This window comes from Gastrolobium bilobum, unplaced genomic scaffold (genome assembly GCF_033153095.1).
Source record: "Gastrolobium bilobum isolate Gb01-03AN ecotype WA unplaced genomic scaffold, APGP_CSIRO_Gbil_v1 utg9231, whole genome shotgun sequence".
Taxonomy (NCBI): domain Eukaryota; kingdom Viridiplantae; phylum Streptophyta; class Magnoliopsida; order Fabales; family Fabaceae; genus Gastrolobium; species Gastrolobium bilobum.
The window spans coordinates 1-15,992 of NW_026897073.1; the positions used below are offsets into that span (position 1 = coordinate 1).

The 15,992-nt window shown below is 40.6% G+C and overlaps 1 non-coding gene across 1 annotated transcript; it reads left to right on the forward strand.

Moving 5' to 3' along the window:
* The first annotated feature begins 15,329 nt into the window (after positions 1-15,329).
* Positions 15,330-15,435, forward strand: LOC133303871 (small nucleolar RNA R71). Its single transcript, XR_009750523.1, has one exon. It is a non-coding gene; the product is annotated as a small nucleolar RNA R71 (small nucleolar RNA).
* Positions 15,436-15,992: the final 557 nt, after the last annotated feature.

The following is a 15,992-nucleotide window of genomic DNA, read 5'->3' on the forward strand; positions in this document are numbered from 1 at the left end:
AGAATGTCCTTGTCCAAGTAGACAAGTTCATTCTACCAGCTGACTTCATCATCTTAGACTTTGAAGCAGATCAAGAAGTTCCAATAATTCTGGGCAGACCATTCCTGGCTACCGGTGATGCTATCATAAATGTCAGAAAGGGAGAACTTTCTATGAGTGTAAACGGAGAAGAAGTGAAGTTTAATGTCATGAAAGCAATAAAGTTAGATGAAGATGACACTGAGGAATGCTTTAGTATTTCGATCCTTGACTCGGTCATAAGAGAAGAACAACAGGAGCATTTGCAGCCAGAGATAGGCATGAAGGACTTTGAAGAGCTGGAGGAATACATTGCATCCATCAATTTCCACCAACCCCAGGGAAGGAAAGAAAGGGTCTTTGAATCTTTAAACCGATCAGAGCAGGAGCAAAGACCGAAATTGCCTTCAGTAGAGCAACCACCTACCTTGGAGTTAAAACCCTTACCTGAACACCTGAAATACACTTATTTAGGTAAAGACAACACTCTCCCTGTGATTATTTCTTCTTTGCTAACCCATGAACAGGAACTTCAAATCAAATGGCTTGATGCAGGTATAATCTATCCCATCTCAGATAGTAAATGGGTTGCTCCTGTACAATGCGTTCCAAAAAAGGGTGGCATTACTGTAGTTGAAAATGACAAACAAGAGTTAATAGCCACCAAAAAAATAACTGGGTGGAGGATTTGTCAAGACTACAGGAAATTAAATAATGCTACCCGAAAGGATCATTTCCCCCTTCCTTTTATTGACCAAATGCTGGATCATCTAGCTGAGAAATAATTCTTTTGTTTCTTAGATGGGTATTCGGGATACAACCAAATCCTGGTTGCTCCTGAAGACCATCACAAAACCACTTTTACGTACCCCTTTGGGATGTTTGCATTCAGAAGAATGCCTTTTGGGCTATGTAATGCCCCTGCAACTTTTCAAAGATGCATGTTTGCTTTGTTTACTGATTTGGTAGGGGAAGCAGTAGAAATTTTCATGGATGATTTTTCTGTCATTGGTTGCTCTTTTCCTACTTGCCTTAATAACCTTGAACATGTATTGAAAAGATGTGTCAAGAGAAATTTAGTGCTAAATTGGGAGAAATGCCACTTCATGGTAAGAGAAGGCATCGTGCTAGGACACAAAATCTCAAGCAAGGGCCTCGAGGTGGACAAGGCTAGGGTGGAAGCAATTGAGAAGCTACATCCCCCTACTACAGTAAAAAGGATCATAAGCTTCTTGGGACATGCTGGGTTCTACAGACGTTTCATTAAAGACTTCTCCAAAATCGCCAAACCACTTTGTGAGCTTCTGGAGCAAGACATGAAGTTCAATTTTGATGAAAAATGTTTGACAGCCTTCCTGGAGCTCAAGTCGAGACTCGTGTCCGCACCCATCATTCAAAGCCTAGATTGGAGTCTTCCTTTTGAACTAATGTGTGACGCCAGTGATTTTGGCTTAGGAGCAGTTCTTGGGCAGCGAAAAGACAAAGTCTTCAGAACTGTTTACTACGCTAGTAGAACTCTTACTCTGGCACAAGCCAACTACACAGTGACGAAGAAGGAGATGCTGGCAGTTGTATTTGCATGTGACAAGTTTCGTTCATATCTAATATGCTCCAAAGTCACAGTATTCACTGATCATTCAGCAATCAAGCAACTCTTTGCTAAGAAGGATGCCAAACCAAGACTAATTAGATGAGTACTGTTGCTCCAAGAATTTGACCTTGAGATCAAGGACCGGAGATGAAGTGATAACAAGGTAGCTGATCACTTATCTCGATTAGAGAGGGCAAGCCCACAAGAAGGAGATCATATCAAGGAGACATTCCCTGATGAGCAGCTGCTGATGATATCTGAAAGACAAGCTCCTTGGTTTGCAGATATTGCAAACTACCTGCCTGCTGGAATAGAGCCATACCACTTGAATCACCAAGGGAGAAAGAGGTTCCATCACGAAGCTAAGCAGTATTTCTGGGACGACCCTTTGCTCTACAAAAGGTGTTCTGACCAATTACTTCGAAGGTGTATCCCTGAAGAAGAACAACAGAAAATACTGGAGCAATGCCATAACTCCCCTTATGGAGGACACTTTGCTGGAGCAAAAACAACAGCTAAAGTGCTGCAGTCAGGTCTATACTGGCCCTCCTTGTTTAAAGATGCTAATGTTTTTGTTAAAAAATGTGACAGGTGCCAGAGAACAGGGAACATTACAAGAAAGCATGAAATGCCCCTTGTCCCAATAATGGAGGTTGAATTGTTCGATGTATGGGGCATTGATTTCATGGGGCCTTTCCCACCTTCCTTTGGAAACAAGTATATACTTGTTGCAGTTGACTATGTGTCGAAATGGGTAGAAGTTGTTGCTACCCCCACCAATGATGCCAGGATAGTGTTGAAGTTCATCAAGAAGAATATTTTCACTCGATTTGGAACCCCAAGAGCAATTATCAGCGACGGGGGTACACATTTTGTGAACAAACAATTCCAATTGCTCCTGAAGAAATATGGAGTGCAGCACAAAATTGCCACCCTTTACCACCCACAGACCAGCGGGCAGGTAGAGGTGTCCAACAGGGAGATAAAAAAAATCATGGAAAAGGTCGTAAACCCAGATAGAAAAGATTGGTCCAACAAATTGGATGAATCCCTATGGGCATATCGAACAGCTTATCGAACGCCCATTGGCTGCTCCCCCTATAAGTTGGTATTTGGAAAAGCGTGTCACTTGCCTCTGGAACTTCATCACAAAGTATTCTGGGCCATCACATTGCTAAACATGGATTCCAGAATGGCTGGGGAAAAGAGGTTGCTCCAGTTGGTTGAACTGGAAGAATTTCGGAGCAAGGCATATGAAAACGCCAACCTCTACAAGGAGCAGATGAAAAAGTGGCACGACAAAAAGCTTATCAAGAGAGAGTTAGAAGTTGGAGATAAAGTGCTGCTGTATCGATCCAGATTGAAACTGTTTCCTGGAAAGTTGAAATCAAGATGGAGGGACCTTATGCAATCACTGAAGCACTTCCCAATGGAGCATTTACCATTGCTCATGAAACATCTGGAGCAACGCTCAGGGTAAATGAACACAAACTCAAAAAGTATAATAGAGGGATCAAGGAGCATGAGAAACTGATTTCTCATCTCGATGACCCAGCTGAAGTCTGACCCAAGGAGCAACAAGTCGAGCTAAGACTATAAACGAAGCGCTACTGGGAGACAACCCAGATTTATTTCTACGTCATTCTTTTTATTATTGTCTTTGTTTGAAAAAATTAATGTGCTAACCATTGCAGGAAGCTAGTTTTGGGGTTGCTCTCGAGCAACCTGATCCCAAAAGCAAGGAGCAACCAACACTTAGAATTTGATCCCTCAATGTTGAAACCAAGTTCTAATTGGGCTGATCCACTTGCCCTTTTTAACCCAAAGGCCTGCAATGGGCCGCATGCGAAAAAGAGAGAGGAAACCGAGTGGCGGAAGTAACGGAAGGATAACAGCTCCACGTCATGCTGTCACATCCCTCCAATCAAGCGGTAGTAGCAGTTTCAAAAAGAAGAAACCATCAGAGCAGAGGACAGTTGCTTTCCCCAGGCATTTATGTGCAGCAGACGCTCTTTCCCCCCATATCCACCACTCAGCAAAGCCACGATCACCACCATACAGAGCGTTTTAACCTTCCCATCATCTCCTTCTTACCTTTATAAACAAACTCAGAACTATTATTTCATTCTCATAATCTTTTCTCCTTCAACCCACAAAAATCCAACCTTTACTCCTCACACCATCCCTCCTACTCAGAACATTACGCCATGACACGTCCAAAAGCCATTATACCTGTTGCTTCTATCTCCAAGAAGAGGACCCGAACAGGGAAAAAGCTCAAGCCTGAGCAAACCACAGTCGATCGCACAGTCATACAAGAACGGGGCATAGTCCTCAGTATCTCTAAACACGGAGATCTCGACCGGTGGCTGACCGAGGATATAGCAGAACTGGATTGGGAACTCTTTGTTGAGCTTCCCTCAAGAGCTCGCACCGAGTTCGTGACTGCATTCTTGGAGGAGATGAAGAAAGAAGACCTCCCAAAACTCCTCATCAGAGGCGTGAAAGTAGACTTCTCCCCTGAAGAAATCAACGAAGCATATAACACTGCTTTAGTTCCTGCTGAACAAGATGAGTTTGATAGATACTGTGCTGGCCGAGGAGATGAGGCCATAACTGGAGAAGTGCTCCGAGAAATAGGCTCAGAAGGAGCAACCTGGGGAACCAAGGAATCCATCCCTAGGAAGCAACTCAAATTCAAAGCAAAGGTATGGATGCATTTTATTAACTCCCGTCTGATTCCCGTGAGCAATGACTCTAGAGTAAACTTGGAAAGAGCAGTGCTGGTCTTCTGCATCTTGACTAAGAAGAAGTTTGATGTTGGGAGGATTGTCTACAAACAACTGGTGGCAAATGCACCAAGAAACTCCCTTTTTTTCCCCTTGTCTGGTCACTGAAATGTGCAAGAGGTCTGGTCTAAAGGCCAATATCCCGATTTCGGATGAAATCATTCCAGAAGGGTCGGACATTGATCAGTCCACGATAAAAAGAATCAGAGATAATGAAGGATTGGAAAGTGAGGAGGAAGAAGAAAAAGAAGAGAAAGAAGAAAAAGAAGGAAAAGAGGAAGAAGAAGAAGCTGAAGTTTCGGGCAATGTGAAGGAAGAACCTCAGAAAACTCCAAGAAGGGAAAAACTTCCCTTTAAGAGAGCTCCTGCAAAGAGTGGACGAAGGAAGTTCCTAGTCGAGACAACTGACATGACTCAATGTCAAACTATGTTCGGTCTCGGAGCAGACCTTCCAGCCACTCAAGTGCAAGCCTTAGAAGACACAGTTGGAAGGGAGTTGCAATCTCTGAAAGAAGCTAGCTTGCTCATTAACAAAGAAAAGGTGGCCCTGCAGAATGAACTTGACCAGATAAAAAATGCTGGACTATTGCCTTTGAAAAGGAAGATCGAGGAAGGAGAAGGATCCTCAACCTTGCAAAACGCGGTGAAAGACTGGTGAAAGCAGTGGAGATGATGAACAAGAAAATGGAAGAGAGGGAGCAAGCCCACGAAAAAAACAGAAAAGACTGAAAGGAGGAGATCGGGCTCTTGAAAGATGAATTGATGAAAAGCAAAGAGGAGGAAATTCAACTCCGATTGTACTACAGTGCTCGGGATCAAATCTTCGCCAGTAACTAGGGAGAAAAATTCAAGGGACAAACTCCATATCCACCGTTTCCAAATGTCTTCCCTCCAGAAGCAATAACAAATGCTCCGTTTAGCGGAGCAAGACAAGAAACTGGAGAGCATTAAGGGTCACTATGGTGACCCCAGGTTCATTCGTTCCCTATCCTTTTTAACTTGTTTAAATCTGTTGGAATGAATGCATGAAAAGTTCTGTGGTGGAATGTTACTGACTTTGCTCTTAGATAAATGACTTCTGCGGTGTACCAGGGATTCGCCACCCTGTTTTATTTTTTATTTTATTTTTCATTGTTTTTAACTCTTGCTAAGTTTACTGTCCTAAGTGTCCTGATCTACTCAATGATTCTTTTTGCCCAGGATTTTGCTCCTTGAGATGCCTTAAAGAGTTTACAGTTTCTAACAAAGCAACATAGAGCATGACTCTGATTTGGAGCAACACCATGAACAAAAAGCAGCACTCCAAAAATCGGACACTCTGTTATTCAGTGGACTTATTGAGTTACCAAGGAAAGAACTTCAGACTGTTCAAATAAATTACTCTGCCCCTAATTTAAAAAAAAAAAAGGGTCAGCTCCAAAAAAAATTTCGCTCAAAGAGCTCAAGTCATCAAGGTAAGAGCAAGAGCCGCTCAAAGAGCATGCTGTTAAAGGTCAGCCCTACGCAAAGACGAGAGTAATTGACTTCCAGTTAAAAGATCTGAAAAGAAAGAAATAGAGAAGGGAGCTAGAAAGTAAGAGAAGAAATCAAGCCAAAAAGTTCAATCCGGAAGCAACTCTGTGGGAAACTGACTAAAAGAGTGGAAGAGGTCACACACACAATGAAGCTGGTGAAACTCACAAGTCAGATAAGTGCTCTAATGAAGCAAGAGAAGGAGTGAAGTTAACTCTTCATCGATAATCTCAAGGAGCATTAACCTGTCACAAGAAGACTGTTGGTTGTGAAGGATTACTCGGGACGAGTAATATCTAGTTTTGGGGTGATGATGGTCCTCAAAAGTCGAGGCCCATTAAGTGTAAATTGTTCCACAAAACCCATGTTTGGTTATAAATCACTCCCTTCAACCTTCTTCTTTCCAAATAGAGCAACTGTTTTGAATAGTGGACCAGAGCAATACCGAAAATGGGAATTAAGGTAGATCTGGAGCAAATTTAACATTATCTTTTTCACATATGACTATTGGGTTAGTTTGCTTTGTTCAGGACACCTAAGGCCATCAGAAGGAACCACAAAATGAAGAGAGAGGAAGGAGGGTTGCGCAGAAAGGAAAAACCTGCTGTAGTACAACAGCAGTCAAAGAAGGCAATGGGAAGCCGCCACGTCAGCCACAACAGAGAAGGTGGAGGTGCTACCTCTGCTACAGTACGGAAGCAAGGGAGCTGAGCAATCAAAAGCAGCCACGTCAGCTGCAGCAGAAGGAGTGGAGGTGCCTCCCTGAATCCGATACTCCTACTCACAAAGGGAGCCAAAAGCAAGGGGGACCACTTCCATTTAAGGCCAAGCTGGCAAGAAGCAAGGCTACGATTGGAGAGGATTTAGACAAAGCATGACCCTTGATGAAAGGAACAATGGAGATCAAATGAAGAACCCTATAAAAGAAACAAGCAATCCTCATAAAGGGAATCATCAGCGCCCATCCTAGGGCTCGTTATCTCTTTGTTTTGTTTTTGTAAAAATGCTTACTAGGAGCTAACTTCCTCTAAGTAGGTGAGGATTCCATAGAAGTAATCCCTTTTGTCTTAGGATAACTTTGTAAGGAACACATATTTTATAAATGAATTTTGAGTTGCTCTTTGGTTTAATTTATTGATTTTGTGAAACCCTGTGGGCTGGCAACCTCATCCCGGGTCCACTCGGTTGATGAAACACTGACAAAGGTGTGTGGAGCATTCTCAAAATCCCGGGGTAGTTTAGCCTGAAGAAAGGAGGGAGAAACACCTGGAATGGGGAGCACTGCCATGTGAATCCATGCTCTTTTGAGAAGGCAACATGGTTTCCTTGCATATAACTCCAAGTACTATGGAGTAACGTGGAGAGTAGGGCCCTGCCCTCTGCTTACCTATAGCAAAACAAGGGAAGGAGCAAAATCCACTTGTAAAATATGCTACCAAGCAGGGTTAACCAAAGGGATGAAAACATGGAACCCGTGTCACCTACTTGACTTTTTCTGAAATTAATCTTAATTCAAACTTCTATCACAACCTTTTCCTCACGATAACTAAACTGTGTTTTACCAGCTGATGCTCTTACTTTCATTTCATTGACTGCTCTTGAAGTTATTTAAATTGATGTTTTTTTTTATTCAATGAACGTGCTAAGTCATTCACTGCGCTCATCTGGTTCAGAATGGTTAACATTGTTTAACTAGCTGCCCAGAGATTGCTCTTTGTGAAGCTTAGCTGAGAATAGTACTTTCTTTTATTGCTCCATTTTACAAATTAAGTTTCCTTTAGCGTTTCTTACTTCACAACTGCTCCCTGAGGACGATAAATCTGGGGCTACAATACCCTATATTGCTTGACACGTACGCTTGCGTATAGTTGAAGAGGGTTGCTCTTAGTCAGAGTAGATTGTTCCTGTTGGCAATCCTGATTATTACTCTGCACTCTTGCTCTCAGAAAAGATATTCCCGAGCAGCTCTCGGTTCGACCAAGCAATTAGTCATTGAGAAATGACTAACTCCAGAACTGTGTTGAAGGCATGGACTTGAGTGTGAGAAAACTCAAGGGATGTTACTCAGAGATGAGAACAACCTCCATGTTGTGTTGGATTGGATTATAAGGGTCTTTCCTTTCGTTTAGCACAGAGATGTGGAGATGTTTGCTAAAGATAAAAGTGTTTTTAAGAGATTATAATCAACAAGAGAAGGGTCCAACACTTGGGAACTAATTTTGAGGGATTTGTTTTTAGCACTTATTTGGAGGCTGCTGGGGAGGGGAACCAAAGACTCAACCTGTTTCACAACTTATTGTCAACACGTCAAATTTATTTTCCTTTGATTTCACATATTTCAAATATAATTCTGGTTACCAAATTCTTCTTTAAAAAAAAAAGGAAAAAGAAAAACAATCTTCTGACTTTTACTTATCTTTTTGCATAAAAAATATCCCAACTTATTTTCCCTTTAATTTTTCACTAAGCTATCCAATCATTTTTTTAAAAAAAAAAACAAAAAATTCAAAAAGAAAAGAATTTACGGTTTAGTAGTAGTATGGTATTTATTTGATTTCCATTTTCTTCCCATTTTTAGAATAGGTTCAGTTTTAGCGATTACCAAATTTTAACCAAGTACATACGCTAAAGATCCTTGTGGGAACGATATAAGGGCTCATATACGCCCTGTATTACTTGTTGTCGCGTATACTTGCGCGCTACTTGCATAACTGTTAGCAAGGCTACAAGTTTTTGGCGCCGTTGCCGGGGATCAACGCGTACATGATCAGAAGATAAGTAAAAATTATCAACGCGTTGCATAACTCATCAAAAACTTGTTGCCTTGCTAACAGTTATGCAAGTAGCGCGCAAGTATACGCGACAAGTAATACAGGGCGTATATGAGACCCTTATGTCGTTTCCACAAGGATCTTTAGCGTATGTACTTGGACAAAATTTGGTAATCGCTAAAACTGAACCTATTCTAAAAATGGGAAGAAAATGGAAATCAAATAAATACCATACTACTACTAAACCGTAAATTCTTTTCTGTTTGAATTTTTTTGTTTTTTGTTTTTTAAAAAAAAATGATTGGATAGCTTAGTGAAAAATTAAAGGGAAAATAAGTTGGGATATTTTTGATGCAAAAAGATAAGTAAAAGTCAGAAGATTGTTTTTCTTTTTCCTTTTTTTTAAAGAAGAATTTGGTAACCAGAATTATATTTGAAATATGTGAAATCAAAGGAAAATAAATTTGACATGTTGACAATAAGTTGTGAAACAGGTTGAGTCTTTGGTTCCCCTCCCCAGCAGCCTCCAAATAAGTGCTAAAAACAAATCCCTCAAAATTAGTTCCCAAGTGTTGGACCCTTCTCTTGTTGATTTTAATCTCTTAAAAACACTTTTATCTTTAACAAACATCTGCACATCTCTGTGCTAAACGAAAGGAAAGACCCTTATAATCCAATCCAACACAACATGGAGGTTGTTCTCATCTCTTAGTAACATCCCTTGAGTGTTCTCACACTCAAGTCCATGCCTTCAACACAGTTCTGGAGTTAGTCATTTCTCAATGACTAATTCCCAAACTCATATCCTACTATCAGGCCTCCACAGTAGCATAAATAAATTAAAGCACAATGTTAAAAATAACAGGAAATCAACTTCGAGAAAATAGCATTCAGCACAGATTTACGACTGTGGTTCGGGTACCTACATCCAACCTATAAAAAGTTTAGCTCCTATCCATGAGAATGGATCTTTACAAAATAGTAAAGGAAAATCAAATATTACAGAATATAAAAAAAATAAAACTACAGCACTGGTCCTAACAATCGAAATTCACAGTGCTGTAGGGACATGCATAAGGCTCATCATATGAGTCTCATTACAGAACAGAAAGAACAATTTGAAAAAATATTCAGAAGACCAGAAAAATAAAATTCCAAAGCTGAATCAAAGAGAGAGCCCCCTCACTTACTCCTTGCTCTCTTTTTTATAGCTCTCCTTTCCATCTTTGCACAATATTCCTCTTTTGCTCCAGCTCAGCAGTATAACACGCTGCTTGCGCTGCAAATGGGTGGTCCCCACCAAGCTCCACTCCTCTGCTCAGACAATCCGAATGGAATTGTTGCTGCTTCAACCCGTACATTGGCGTGTGCTCACAATCGCTCCAGCCTCCACTAAGTAACGAATTTTTGTTTGGCTTTTACGGAACCAAAAGTAGTGGCTAGGGTTTTTCTTTTTGTCTTTCCTTAATGGACTGCGGATGTGGGTTATTTTGGACGGATGAGCGGTAAGAAGAGGACGGTCTGACCTTATGGGTTGATTTGTGGCAAGGGTTAGGGATGGCTTGAGATGAGGCTTCGCAGAGATGAGCGCGCTCACTACGGGTGCTAGGGTTTCTCCTTTTTTCCTCTTTCTTTTGGCTTCCGTATTTCCTGACTTTGTCTCTCCTTTCCTTTCTTTTGTTTCTTTTCTTTCCTTGCAATCGTTGGGCTTTAGCTTTATGTCTGGCCCAGTCTTTTCCTTCTTCCTTCAGTAACAATTTGGGCCTAAAAATATAACATGTACAGCCCATTAGCATTTGTAACCAACAAAAGATAATTCACATACCTTTTGGGGTATTATAATCACAAAATCAATTCATTTTTCTTTTATGCAATATAAATCACATGCTCTAAGTCTCCATTAGGTGACTTATCACACCCCCAAACTTAAATTGTTACTTGTCCTCAAGGAACAAATGCAATGCAACACCACAATTCTTTCGTCATAACAGTTCCTTAACAATAAACCAAACTTTCATTTCTCATCAAACATGCTTCCAAACAGAATTTTCAAAATCTTCATTTTCAGTCAAACATACAACTTTGAATTACTACTCATGAATATTCACTTCTCTTTTAACTTCCAGCTGCTAAAGCAGGCATCAGTTCTTGACTTGCACTAAAAGACATGAAATTAATTCAACAGAAAATTTCTCTTTCTTATCAATCAGAGGAAAGGATTACAGTTAAAATATCAACAATTTAGTGATTGGTGTGACTTCAATGTTTACGTGTGATCAGTGGCAATTGAACAATAACAAGGGAGACCATGACCCATCCTTACATAATACAGAGAACTGCATCTTCATAAAAGGCAAATGAGAATGGCTAAAATTCTCTCATCACACATGTTTATCACTCAATTGTGCAGGGATCTGTTTAACTCACACCTTTAATGGGAATAGCCTCAACATAGGCTTGATAGGATGCTATGGCTTTTGAATGAGACACACATTAGACTCCAATCAGAGAGACTTCATGGTTGTATCTTGGCTTGGGTTAAAGTGGGAAAGTTATGGATGAATGGCTAACTCAGCTATGATGGACAACTGATGCAATCAGATAACTCAACTAGACATTTCCATGAATGCCAAAAATTTTACTTTCTTGTACTTTATATAAATTTTTTATTTTTTATTTTTTTATTTATTTATTTTATCGAGATTGCAGCACTTTTGCTGCTGTTCTTAAACCACCAAAATGACCACCATATGGTGAATCATGACACTGCTGTAAAATTGCCTTTTTCTCTTCCTCCAACACACATCTCCTAATTATCTGATCAGCACATTTTTTAAACATGTATGGTTCATCCCACAAATAAAATTTGCTTTCATGTACCAACTTTTTCCTTTGTTGGTAACTCAGCTCTTTAGGGAGTACCCCACTAACTAAATAGTTAGCCAAATCAGCATACCATGGGGTTGTATTGGTTGCAACTAAAAACAGTTGCTCATCAGGAAAAGTTTCCTTAATGGCTTGCTCAACTGCCACATCATCTTGCTGCCCTTCATTAAGCCTAGACAAGTGATCAGCCACTTGATTTTCAGTTCCTTTCCTATCCTTAATTTCCATATCAAATTCTTGAAGGAGAAGAACCCATCTAATCAACCTAGGCTTGGAATCTTTCTTTTCCACCAAGTATTTTATGGCAGAATGGTCAGTATACACAATAACCTTGGTGCCTACCAAATAGGATCTAAACTTGTCAAAGGAAAACACTACAGCCAACAGTTCCTTTTCAGTCACTGTATAATTCAATTGGCTCCATTTAAGGTTCGGCTAGCATAGTAAATAGAGTGGAAAACTCTATTTTTTTCTTTGTTATAAAACAGCTCCCACTGCCCACTCACTTGCATCACACATTAACTCAAAAGGCAGTGACCAGTCAGGGGCTATTATGATGGGAGCAGAAATTAATTTATGTTTTAGCTCCTCAAAGGCTTTATGACAAGCCTCATCAAAATGAAATTGGGTGTTATTTTCCAGCAAGTGACTAAGAGGTTTAGAGGTTTTGGAAAAATCTTTTATAAATCTCCTGTAAAAGCCAGCATGCCCAAGGAAAGACCTTATCCCCTTTATGTTAACAGGGGGTGGCAGCTTCTCAATTTGATCTATCTTAGCTTTATCAACCTCTAACCCAGCCTTGGATATCCTATGTCCTAACACAATGCCTTCTCTCACCATAAAATGGCACTTCTCCCAATTTAGGACTAGATTGGTCTCCTCACATCTTTCAAGGACTTTTCCCAGATTTCCTAGACACTCTTCAAAAGAATCCCCAAAGACACTGAAGTCATCCATGAAGACTTCCACAAACTGTTCTATCATGTCAGTAAAGATAGCCATCATGCATCTTTGAAAGGTGGCTGGTGCATTGCACAGCCCAAAGGGCATTCTCCTAAAGGCAAAGATGTCAAAGGGACAAGTAAAAGTGGTCTTTGGCTGGTCCTCAGGGGCTAAGGCTATTTGATTGTACCCTGAATAACCATCTAGAAAACAGTACTATTCCTTACCAGCTAACCTATCTAGCATTTGGTCAATGAAAGGCAAGGGGAAGTGGTCTTTCCTAGTGGCTTTATTGAGTTTTCTGTAGTCCATACAGATCCTCCAACCAATAACAGTCCTAGTGGGTATTAATTTTTTTTTTTCATTTTCCACAACAGTGATCCCACCCTTTTTTGGAACACACTGTACTGGGCTAACCTAATTACTGTCAGAAATGGGATAAATGATCCCAGCATCCAGCCACTTTATAATTTCCTTTTTTACTACCTCCTTCATGATTGGGTTAAGCCTTCTTTGCTGCTCTCTAGAGCTGCTGGTTGGGTCATTAAAAAGAATTTTATGTGTGCAATAGGAGGGGTTAATTCCTTTTATGTCTGCCAAAGACCAACCTATAGCCCTCTTAAATTTTTTTAAAACAGTCAGCAACTGTTCTTCCTCTAAATCAGTGAGCAGATTGGACACTATAACAGGCAAGGTGTCTTTTTCCCCTAGGTAAGCATACCTAAGATGATTAGGAAGAGGCTTAAGTTCTAACACAGAGGGCTCTTCAATTGAGGGTTCAGGAAGTTTTAACCCTCTCTTTGCTAATTCCAAAGACTCAAATTTTTTGTTTTTCCAAACCACATCAGTTCTGGAATTCAGCCACTTAACTACTTCTTCAGAATCAGTTTGACTGATTTCTAGACCCTTAAAACCAGAATTTTGTAAAGAGTCTAATGAGGACTCATGCAAAAATTTATCTTTGACTACACAGTCAATGATATCTAGCCTAGAACATTCCTCAATGTCTCTTGGGTATTTCATGGCTTTTAAAATATTAAATTTTACTTGCTCACCATTCACATTCATGGCCAACTCACCCTCCTTAACATCTATGACAGCCCCACCAGTGGCTAAGAAAGCCCTTCCCAAAATAATTGGAACCTCTCTGTCTTCCTCGTAGTCTAAGATTATAAAATTAGCAGGTAGAATGAATTTATCTACCTTCACCAAAACATTCTCTACTTTCCCTTCCGGATAAACTAAAGACCTATCAGCCAACTGTAATGTGACAGTGATGGGATTAGGCTCTCCTACTTTCAGCTTTTTGTACACACTCAAAGGCATTAAGTTGATACTAGCACCTAAATCACACAATGCTCTGCCTGTGTAGTGGTCTCCTATGGTACATGGAATTGTAAAACTTCCTGGATCTCCTAATTTATGAGGTATCTTACTAAGAAGATATTGACTGCTCTCTTGTGTAAGAGCAACAATCTCAAACTCTTCTAGCCTCCTTTTTCTTGAAAGAATTTCTTTCATGAACTTCACATAAGAGGTCATTTGTTCCAATGCATCAACAAATGGAATGTTGACATGCAACTGTTTTAGGAGGTCTAGAAATTTCCTAAACTGATTATCTTGCTTCTGTTTTTGTAACCTTTGAGGAAAGGGTGGTGGAGGTCTTTTTGAGGCAGCAGGTGTATCATTATTTGGCTTAGGGGCCGAACCCCTTAGAGTGGATTTTTCCATGGAATTATTCCCTAAAGGCTCATCTATAGGGGGCTGATTGTCTGGTTCAACCAGAATGGGTAAGGAGTTACTATGCGCAGCCCCTTGGGGGCTGTCATGAACAACAGAATTCTGAACAGGTTCAGAATTTGCATCTTTTTCTTTCTGCATGTTCTCCTCTTCTCTTTTTCTTAATGTGGAAGGTCTAACCACAGCTTCTGGCTGATTTACAGATCTGCCATTTCTAAGCTCTATCATATTGCATTGCTCCTTATTTCTCCTAGGCTCTTCAGTATTACTAGGCAAGGTACCAGAGGGTCTGGTATTCATAATGTTTGCTAAATGGCCTAGTTGGGATTCTATGTTCCTCAAGGAGGCTGGAATACTTTGCACAACAGCTTCCAAGCTGTCTTGCTTGGTCTCATTTTTAACCAAATATTCCCTTAACAAAGCTTCTAAGGAAGAAGGCTGAGCAATAGGCATCTCACTAGGTTGAACAACAACTTGCTGCCTTGAATTTTTTGGTAATTCTGGGTGGGAAAAGGCATTTTGGTTTGGGCATTGGAGGGGCCAGCTTGCTGCCCTTGCCCTTGGAAATATTGAGGAGGTTGGTTCTGCCTCCATCCTTGATTAAAATTAGTGGAAAAATTATTTTGGTTCCTATTTTGGTTCCCCACATAAAACACAGATTCTGGGTTGGATGGGCAACTATCATACAAATGGGGCCCACCACAGCAAACACAAGTTACACTTGTGTTTATTGTGTTAACTTGAGATTGGGTAATAGGTATTTGAGGTGTAGATACAGGAACTTGGGATTGGGATAATCTTGCCTCAATGGTTTGTCCTTGGGTTCTCACTAAATTGGACAATGCATCAAACTTGGCTGAAAGAGCTGTTACTGGGTCTATCTCATGTAAACCAGCCACTCTCCTTGGCTGATTTCTCTCTTCAGGCCATTGGGCATAATTTTGAGTCATTTGTTCTAACAACTTATGGGCTTGGTTAAAGGACATAGTCATAAACATGTCATTAGCAGCAGAATCTGCCAAGGCCCTATTTTGAGTATTCAGGCCATTGTAAAGGGTTTGTAACACTGCCCAAGAGAGCAAACCATGGTTGAGGCATTGCTTAAGAAGGTTCTTGTACCTCTCCCACACATCCACTAATGTCTCACCATCCCTCTGCATGAAGTTAGCAATATCACCTCTAGTTTGCACTATCTTGTTGGAGGGGGAAAATTTCATGATGAATTTCTCAGCAAGGGTGTGCCAATTGGTTATAGAGTTGGATGGAAGGGAGTTCAACCACTCTTTGGCTTTGTCAGCCAGTGAATGAGGGAAAAACTTCAATCTTAGCACATCATCCGAGATGTTGGGATTCCTAAAAGTGTTGGCCACTTCTATGAAATTCCTAAGGTGCTTGTGTGGGTCTTCCATCAACAACCCATGGAACTGCCCCATGTTTTGGAGCATGGTGAACATCACCGGTTCTAGCTTAAAGGGCACTCCATTCACAAGTTGAGCTATGCTTGGATCTAACTCATCCAACACAGGTATGATGAAGTCCATCATGGACCTATCATTGTCATTTATGATAGGTGGGTTTTGTATCCTTGGTATTTCTTCCTCATTCCCATATCCATTCCCATTTCCATTTCCTACATTCTCCATCTCTTCAAAATCTGGGATTGGGATTTGCCTTTGGGCTCTTCTCCTAACTCTAAAGGTCCTCTCAGGTTCTGGGTCAAATGATTCTATGAACGGGTGTGGA